The 10,819-nt window shown below is 41.1% G+C and overlaps 1 pseudogene; it reads left to right on the forward strand.

The window, feature by feature from the left end:
- Positions 1–1,105: 1,105 nt before the first annotated feature.
- LOC123303149 lies at positions 1,106–1,260 on the forward strand (annotated as a pseudogene).
- The last annotated feature ends 9,559 nt before the right edge of the window (positions 1,261–10,819 follow it).

Consider the following 10,819-nt stretch of genomic DNA (forward strand, 5'->3'; position numbering starts at 1 on the left):
CTAGGAATTGGGGCTTGCAATTGTTCCCCATGAACGAGGAATTCCCAGTTAGCGCGATTCATAAGCTCGCGTTGATTACGTCCCTGCCCTTTGTACACACCGCCCGTCGCTACTACCGATTAACTGATTTAGTGAGGTCTTCGAACTGGTACGCGGTAATATTTCTGATATTGCCGATGTTGCTGGGAAGGTGATCATTTAGAGGAAGTAAAAGTCGTAACAAGGTTTCCGTAGGTGAACCTGCGGAAGGATCATTAACGATATATATAAAACTTATTTATTTATATTTTTGTATTGTTTTTAAATATTCTAAAAATAAAAATATTATTGATAGGAAATATTTTTTATTTTTTTTAACAAAATAACATATTAGTTTGTAATTTTCAAAATATATAATAGTAATTATGTGTTAAAAGAGATACATTTTGGTTATGATAGCATATTAAAGTAATACGCCAAACTTTTTCTATGCACATAATATATCTATATATAATATAGAGAATATTATATAAATATTAATAATATTTTTATTATATATAAAATATTTGAAATTATTTGTTTATATATATATATAACCTCTATTAAGAAAAATAATATAAGATTAATTGATACAATCTATATTTTTATTTTTCTATGTTATATAATAAAAATAAAGAAAACACAAGTTAAATTTTTTTAAAGAATAAAATTTATTTTAATTTAAATTTCTTTATATTTTGCCTTGATATTTCTTTTTTTTTATTACAAATTATTATGTTGAAAACAAACCCATTTGTTTTGTACCATATTAATATTATATATATTTATGTAAAAAATAATTAATAAAAAAAAATACATTTCTATAAAATATACCAAATATTAATTGTTAAATCTAGCTAGCACTAACAAAAATATCAAAAATGTTATGTATATATTTATTAATACCATAATCTCTTTAATTTTTTATATATATATATATTTAAAATAAAATATATATTTAATTTTCTAGAAAAATTTTTTATTTTAAAAGAATTTATAAAGATATATAAATTAATAATTTTATTTTTTATTTTAAAAATAAAGATTATTATTAGTAATAATACTTACATTTAAAATTTAAAAAGATTGCCCTGGACGGTGGATCACTTGGCTCGTGGGTCGATGAAGAACGCAGTTAATTGCGCGTCAACTTGTAAACTGCAGGACACATGAACATTGACATTTCGAACGCACATTGCGGTCCTTGGATACTGTTCCCGGACCACATCTGGCTGAGGGTCGTATACATTATATTATAATATAATAAAAGATTATTTTACATAAAATTTTTTTTATGAAAAAGAAATTTATCAATAATTAAAAAAGAAAATTTATTTTTTCATATTTAATTAAATTGATATATAAAATTTTTATAAAAGAATTGTAAAATTATTTATATATGAATGTTTTACGCCAAATATTAGAAAAAAATAAATATAAAATGTTTTAATAACATTTAAAATTTATATATTTTTTATTATTTGTCGACATTTTTAAATTAATAATTCAATATTATTTTTATCATTTATATATAATATTATAATACTTTATGTTACTAATAATGTTAATAATAATTTATATTAATAATATATTTAAAATATTAAATAAAGAAGAAAAACAAAAATATTATATATTAATATTTTGTTATGGAATATTTTATTTGTAATAAAATTTTCAATATACTCGAAAAAATTAATAAATATAATTATTTATTTTTATTTTCTTCTCTTTAGATAAATATAAAAATAATATTATATAATAATATTAAAACAATTTGAGTATGAATAATTAAGAAAATTGTTTACTCATAAATATAATAAAAACATAATATGTATAAAGAAAAAGCCTTGTTGGGGGTGAGGTGTTGGAGCCTGAGGTCACGCGCGAAAGCTCGCACCGTTGGGATGAAGGATTTACCAGGTTATTTTTATTCTAACACACACTCGATACGTGATACCGTTTGTCGGAGAGGGGTCAACGTGAAGTCAAGTTGCTCTATACGATTGCGTGTTTTCTCTTCAGCTGTCTCAGTAGACTTGTGGGCAGGAACAAGAGCACACATTGCAGCATACACTGAGCTATCAATCTCGAGTAGGCTACTTGTGTTTGTCAGATGTTTGTCGACAATCTGATTGATCAAAGCAAGGTCTTGTGCTTGTGCAAACGTTTTGCGATATTTGAGACGTTTCCTTTTAGAAAAGTCATTTTCGGTTTTAAACAGAGCATTTTGAAACAGTTCTTTTACCTCTTTAAAAGGAGTGTTTTGTTGCTCACCAAGGGGGATCGGAGTTTCTTCTACGTTCTCTTCCCTGATCGATGTGAGTTTCCGCCGTTAATACAGGTAGTGATAGGACGTCTCCGGGTATCGATGGTGCAGCTGATGTAGCCTGTAACACAGGTAGTGGTGGGGTATTTATACAAACCCTTCCGTCCCATCCTGTGTCTTATATCTCATACTACGTCTCAGCAACTACCGTCTCACTTGTGGAGTGATCTTCACCAATAGCAGGCGGCTCTCGCCCATCCTACTATTCACTTCTGCTTGCGCATCCCTATTTCTGTTCGCAATACCTGTTGAGGGTTTGCCAAATCCAGTCTTCTTGGGACGTGATACTTGATAGCGTATATGTTGCGATTTCATATCGGAGAGTTCGGGATGCTTTTCGCACCAGAGGGAGTGCATCCTGTCCATTTAACCACGTCTTGATGAATCACTTTCTTCGCAGCAAGTGAACAGGTGTCAGCCTAAAGTGCCCTCGTCCATTAAAAGCGCTGAAGACGACTATTTTGGGTGCTCGCTCGATTTTATTTTGAAGTGCCTTGAGAAGCCTCTTCGTCGTCAGCGGCACGCTTAGTCTCTGAGACTAGTTGAGGATCAAAATGCAAATTAGATTGTTCTCCCTTATATCCGTGAGAGCTATCCCTTAGAGGTATGGTAGAAACGTCACCTAAAGGGGGCGGGGTCTGTAGGACTGGGTCGGCTATTACCCGTCTGAGAAAAATCTGCTTCTCAAATTTGACATTAGTTGGATTAGACTCATTTAGCTCCGCCATTTAGCGACTCATTTAGAGTGAGCACGAACCCACCGCGTAGGCCCATCTCTTGAGAGCGTAATTGATGGTTACCGGGTGTGGCATGTGTCCTAGTGTTAGGTTCGGACGTGAGGTTAGAGATTGCCTGCCCGTATTATTATTATTATTATTTATATTTCATTTACACCCCAGAGCCTCCCGTCTCCATGAGTGACATAAATCTTCACAAGGCAGCTACGTCTTTTGAAGAAAGTTCACTGACTTGTGGCCGTGAAGTCTGTTCGTCCGTCAGTCCACGGGACGTCCGTTGGTTCTTCTGTCTTCCGAGTCTGTGGTACATAAGTCCGTCTGGTTTCCTGGTCAAGCAGGCTCCGTCCCTGCACCGCAACGATGTGGAACCTACTAAAAAAGTAAAAAAAAAGAAACTTTTTTTGCCCCTCCTTCGTAACTATATTCGTTTCTACAGGTGCAGAGAACTCGATGACGTACATAGTCTTGGATAAGATATCCTGGAGCACTACATCAGGCTTAGTAGCAGAGAACTGCCTGGTAGTTGGGAACGAACACTAGGACACGTGCCATACTCGGTAACCATCGATTCCGCTCAAAGTGATGGGCTAACAGGAATAGAGAAACGATGCAGGACTACGTAAGCGGAAGTGAATCAAGGTGATGAGATAGAGCCGGCTGCTATTGGTGTAGTTCATTCTACACGTGAGACATTAGTCGCTGAGACGCAGGATGAGCCAGTATTAGAAAGTGAGAAATCTGAATCTGAGACACAGGATCGGGTATGTCCAATTACCCCACCACCACCTGTGTTAGAGGCTTCACCACCTACGCCTCTGATACCCGTAGATATCCCAGCACTACCTGTGTTAAAGGCGGAAACAGCTACGCTACTCACTTCGACCACGGAAGCGAACGTAGAGGAAACTCCGATCCTTCCTGCTGAGCCACTAAAGAATCGTTTAGAAGAGCTTAAAGAACGGTTTCAAAAAATCCTGTTCAAAACCGATAATGACCTTTCCAAACGCAAACGTCCCAAGTGCCAACGTCCCGTTGGCAAAACGTTTGCCAAAGCAGACTTTGCTTTGATCAACCAGATCGTCGACGTCGACGATTGCAGTCTATGCTGCAATGTGTGCACTCTCTCCTGCCCCCAAGTCTACTGAGACAGCCGAGAAGAAAACACGCAAGCGTATAGAGCAACTTGACTCCAAGTTGATCCCTCTTTGACAGACGGTATCACGTATCGAGTGTTTGAGAAAGCTGGTAAACCCTTCACCCCAAAGGTGCGAGCCTTCGCGCGTGAACTCAGGCACCAACACCATACAATAAACAAGGGTAGCCTGCTCACTATCAAGCAGCGAAACATTGAAAAGATACGTGCACTTGCTCTCGCTCGAAAAAAGCTAGTTACACGCGAGAAGTGTATTCGAGAGAACAAGATCTTTGTATCGAATCCTTCCCGTTTATTTGCAAAACCCCCTTCTCTCGTCAAGAATCCACCTTCGAGAGAGCAAATCGATGGATACTGGCGGGACTTGTATGAAAAGTCGACTAGTGTAGATTAAAATATAAGAACAATCAAACTGTTCGAAAGGTTCTACAACGCGCGCCTAGCAGAACAAGCGGTCCTAACATCTGCTACCGCCGATGAAGTATCCCTTGCTTTCAAAGGCAAGAAGAATCATTGGGCGCCTGGCATGGATGCTGTGTCCAACTTCTGGTGGAAACGTTTAACTTCCACACACGCAAATCTTGCTATGCACTTCACTTCATACACCCTTGGGTACGGGACCTTTCCAACGTGGTTCGCGGAAGGACGAACAGTTTTGATTCCCAAGAAAGAAGACCCTTCAGTTCCGAGCAATTATCGCCCGATTACATGTATCAATACCGTGTACAAAGCGTTCACCTCCATTCTTAATGAACGCATACCCACAACCATAGATGCGGTTTGGCGGATGATATACGAGCAACGCGGCTCCAAACGAGGTATATCATGTTGCAAAGATAATCTTTTTGTTGACAGATGCATCTGTCAAGACGCTCGTCAGTATCAACGCGACCTGAGTATGGCCTGGGTGGATTATAGGAAAGCATTTGACACCACCAACTCATATTGGTGCTGCTCAAATGCTTGAAAATTCACCCCAATATCATCAGCTGCATCGAAGAGCTGTTACCTTTGTGGAAGACAAAGTTTACCATTAGATGTGGTAAACGTACTGTCTCAACAGATCTGGTAACGTATAAGCGTGGTGTCTATCAAGGCGACAGCCTGAGCCCGCTTTTATTCTGCATCTCCCTTAGGCCCCTTTTCTTGCGCTTGCGAGAAGAAACTGGTTACCGTTGTGGCCCCCCACAGATAGGAAGCATCAGTTAACTCATCTTTTCTATATGGATGACCTGAAACTTTATTCTTCTTCTGAGAGCAGTCTATCTCAATCTCTCAAAGCTGTCCATCAGTACACGAAGGCTATAGGCATGGAATTCGGACTCGATAAATGTGCCATCTTTCATTCAGCGTCTAAATTGGGCCATGCTTTTGATCAGTCTAATCGTGATCTTGATGATAACGTGGTCCTTCTCTCCAAATTTGACAAGCTGAAATACGCTCCCTCTTTGAAGATAATCGGAATCATGACCATCAGGGAATGTTATACCGTCATCTAGACACCTATAGTCTTTCCGTTGATCTTACGTTCTCTTTTCTGCGATCAGAAAGATCTCTTTATCATCGCTGCCTAAGATGGTGTGATAGCGACGCTAACTCACGAAAAGTATGTTTGTAAGAAAGCAGCCTCCCCCACTATTCGCAAAGCGTGCAAATCTCAGCCGCAGACGCTGGTGCATCTCATCTCGGCATGTGCTTCTTATGCCACGAACACCTACATACATCGCCATAAAGCTGCCCTCCGCGTGCTGTACTACTTCTTGAGACACAAGTATGAAGTGGACCCTACGCCAGTCCTACCATATGCTCCAGACGAGATCGAGTCCGTCGTCAAGAACGAGAAATGCATAATCTTCTAGAATTTCTCGTTCCCAACTACCAGGCAGCTCTCTGCTACTAAGCCTGATGTAGTGCTCCAGGATATCTTATCCAAGACTATGTACGTCATCAAGTTCTCTGCACCTGCAGAAACGAATAAAGTTACGAAGGAGGAGCAAAAACGGGCTAAATATCTTGATCCCTTACAAGAACTACGACAACTACTACCTGGCTACGCAGTCAAAATGGTTGTCCTCATTATCGGTTACTTTGGCGGAATTCGCCCCACTTTAGAGACGAATCTATCTCAAATTCCGGTCTGCAGGTCTCATCTTCGTCACCCTTTCTCTTCTATGCAGAAGGCTGTTATCATACGCACCCTTCTTACATTAAGATCGCATCAGACTGTCTTCAAGTAACAGCCCTTGAACTTTCTTTTTTTTATTTTTTTCTATTTTTAGTAGGTTCCACATCGCTGCGGTGCAGGGACAGAGCCTACTTGACCAGGACACCAGACAGACTTATGTACCACTGACTCGGAAGACAGACGAACCAACAGACATCGCGTGGACTGACGGACGAACAGACTACACGGCCACAAGTCAGTGAACTTACTTCAAAAGACGTAGCTGTCTTGTGAAGATTTATGTCGCTCATGGAGACGGGAGGCTCTGGAGTGTAAATGTCAATATTTCAAATTTAAATAACCATCAATTACGCTCTCAAGAGATGGGCTTACGAGGCGGGTCCGTGCTCACTCAGCGGAGTGAGTCTAATCCAACTAATGTCAAATTTGAGAAGCAGATTTTTCGGTCCTCAGGCGGGTAATAGCCGACCCAGTCCTACAAACCCCGACCCCTTTAGGTGACGCTTCTACCTTACCTATAAGGGGTAGCTCTCACGGATATAAGGGAGAACAATCTAATTTGCATTTTGATCCTCAACTAGTCCCAGAGACTAAGCAAGCCGCTGACGACGAAGAGGCAGCTCAAGGCACTTCAAAAGAAAGTCGAGCAAGCACCGAAAATAGTCGTCTTCAGCGCTTTTAATGGACGAAGGCACTTTAGGCTGACCTGTTCACTTGTTACGAAGAAAGTGAACCATCGAGACGTGGTTAAATGGGCAGGATGCACACCCTCTGGTGCGAAAAGCATCCCGAACTTTCCGATATGAAATCGCAACATATACGCTATCAAGTATCACGTCCCAAGAAGACCGGATTTGACAAACCCTCAACAGGTATTGCGAACAGAAACAGGGATACGCAAGCGGAAGTGAATCGTATGGATGAGCGGGTGCTGCCTGCTATTGGTGAAGATCACTCCACAAGTGAGACGGTAGTTGCTGAGACGCAGGATGAGATATAAGACACAGGATGAGACGGATGGGTATGTATAAATACCCCACCACTACTTGTGTTACAGGCTACATCAGCTGCGCCATCGATACCCGGAGACGTCCTATCACTACCTGTATTAACGGCAGAAACAGACACGCCACTCACATCGATCAGGGAAGCGAACGTAGAAGAAACTCCGATCCCCCTTGGTGAGCAACCAAACACTCCTTTTGAAGAGCTAGAAGAAATGTTTCAAAATGCTCTGTTTAAAACCGATAATGACCTTTCTAAACGCAAACGGCCCAAGTATCGCAAAACGTTTGCACAAGCACAAGACCTTGCTTTGATCAATCAGATTGTCGACAAACATCTGACAAACACAAGTAGCCTACTCGAGATTGATAGCTCAGTGTATGCTGCAATGTGGGCTCTTGCTCCTGCCCACAAGTCTACTGAGACAGCTGAAGAGAAAACACGCAAACGTATAAAGCAACTTGATTTCACCTTGACCCCTCTCCGACAGACGGTATCGCGTATCGAGTGTGTGTTAGAATACTAAAAAACTGGCAAATCCTTCATCCCAACGGTGTGGGCTTTCGCGTGTGACTTCAGGCTCTAACACCTCACCCCCAACAAGGCTATCCTGCTCACTATTAAGCAGCGAAACATCGAAAAGGTACGTGCACTAGCTCTCGTCCGGAAAAAGCTAGTTAAACGTTAGAAGCGTATTTGAGAGAATAAGATCTTTGTTTCGAATCTATCCCTTTTATTTGCGAAATCCCCTTCTCTCGTAGAGACACCACCTTGTCTCACCGTAGGGACACCAATTGAGCAAATCAATGGATACTGGCGTGATTTGTATGAAAAGTCGACTAGTGTAGATAAAAATATAAGACCAATCAAATGTTCGAATGGTTGTGCAACGCGCGCTTAACAGAACAAGCGGATCTAGGATCTGTTACCGCTGATGAAGTCTCTCTTGCTTTCAAAGGTAAGAAGATTCATTCGGCGCCTGGCATACATGCTGTGTCCAACATCTGGTGGAAACGTTTAACTTCCACACACGTTTAACTTCCACACATCTTGCTAGGCATTTTACTTTATATATCCTTGGATACGAGTAATACCCACGCTAACTCACCAAAAGTATGTGAGTAAGGAAGCAGTCTCCTCCACTATGTGCAGAGCGTGCAAATCTTAGCCGGACACTTAGGCTGATTAACCTCATCTCGGCATGTCATTCTTCTGCCGCGCACACCTACATCGCCATAACTCTGCTCACCGCGTGCTGTGCTACTTCTTGAGACACAAGTATGAAGTGGATCCTACGCCGGTCCTATCATATGCTCGAGGCGAGTTCGTCGTCAAGAACGAGAATTGCATTATCTTCTAGAATTCCTAGTTTCCAACTACCAGGCAGCTCTCCACTACTAAGCCTGATATAGTGCTCCAGGATATCTCGTCCAAGACTATGTACGTCATCGAGTTCCTTGCGCCTGCAGAAACGAATATAGTCTCGAAGGAGGAGCAAAAACGGGCTAAATGTTTTTATCTCGGTTAAGAACGACGACATCCACGCCCTGGTAACTCAGTCAAAATGGTTGTTACCATTATTGGTTGCCTTGGCGGAATTCGTTCCACTCTCGAGACTAATCTTTCTCAAATTCCGGTCTGCAGGTCTCATCTTCGTCATCTTATCATGCCATGCACAAGGCTGTCATGATAGGCACACTTCGTACACTGAGATCGCATCAGACGGTCTTCAAGTAACATCCCTTGAAGTTTCTTTAGTTTTAATTTTGTTATTTTTTTAGTTACTTACAGACCACTGTCCCCCGCAGGTGACGCGTCTACTTTACCTATAGCGGGTAGCTCTCATGGATATGAGAGCAATCAAAATTGACTTTGGATCCCTGACTAGTACACGAGACTAGACATGTCGCTGACGACGAAGAGCCATCTCAGGGCACATCTCAATAAAGTCGAGCGGCACGAAGGCACTTAAATCTGACCTGCTCACTTGCTACGAGGCAAGAGAATCATGAAGACGTGGTTATATGAGCAGGGTGTACACCGTATTGTGCACACTGCTCATATATCCCGAAAATTTCCCATATGAAATCGCAACATCTACGCGATCAAGTATCACGTCTAAAGAAAACCGGATTTGCGAACCCCCAAGAGGCATTACCAACAGAAACAGGGATGCGCAAGCAGAAGTAAATCGTAGGGATGAGAGAGAGCCAGCTGTTATTGGTGTAGATCACTCTACACTTGAGACGATAGTTGCTGAGACGAAGGATGGGATATCTCAGGATGATTCAGTATAAGTGAGTGAGAGATCTGATACTGAGGCACAGGGAGGGGTATGTAAAATTACCCCATCACTAGCTGTGTTAGAGGCTACGTCAGATACGCCATCGATACCATTATTTCTTATGTTAACTGCGTAAACAGCCCCGCCGCTCTTCTCGATGTCGTAAGCGACCGTAGAAAAAATTCCGATACCCCGTGCTGAGCCACCAAACACTCGTTCACTCAATAAAGTTATCCTGCTCACTTTCAAGCATCGAAGCATCGGAAAAAGTTAGTAAAGCGGGAGACGTGTATTCGAGAGAACAAGATCTTTGTATCGAATAATTCCCGTTTACTTGCAAAACCTCTTTCTTTCGTCGAGAATCCACCTTCAATAAAGCAAAGCGATGGCTACTGGCGTGATTTGTATGAAACGTCGACTAATATAGTTAGAAACATAAGAACAATCAAACTGTTTGATAGGTTTTGCAACGCGCTCTTACCAGAATAAGCGGTTTTAACATATGTTACCGTTCATGAAGTATCTCTTACTTTCAAAATCAAGAAGAACCATTCGGCTCCTGGCAAACATGCTGAGTCTTGAACTTTTGGTGGAAACGTTTAACTTCCACACATGCACATTTTGCCAGGCACTTTACTTCATATATCCTTGAATACGGAGCCTTTCTAACGTGGTTCGCGAAAGGACGAACAGTTTTGATTCCCAAGAAAGGTGACCTTTCAGTTCCAAGCAGTTATCTCCCAATTACATGTCCCAATACCGTATACAAAGCGTTCACCTCCATTCTCAATTGACGCATACTCATAATCATAGAACCGGTTTGGCAGATGATATACGAACAATGCGGCTCCAAACGAGATCAGGTCGCAAAGATAATGGATGCTTGGCGACCTTGCGCTTGATACCGCCAATTGAACGTACTAGCGGTACTCGATCGCTATCCCATCCCTTACATAGAAGATCTCACCCATGCTTTAAATAATGTAGTGTATGTGACATCTATTGATCAAAAGTCATGGTCATGGTCAGATCAAATTAGCATGGCCGGTGATGGCGAATACTTAAGTTCAACTAAGTACAGGTGTCTTACATACATAGAGGTACACTGATG

This window comes from Chrysoperla carnea, chromosome X, assembly GCF_905475395.1.
Source record: "Chrysoperla carnea chromosome X, inChrCarn1.1, whole genome shotgun sequence".
NCBI lineage: Eukaryota > Metazoa > Arthropoda > Insecta > Neuroptera > Chrysopidae > Chrysoperla > Chrysoperla carnea.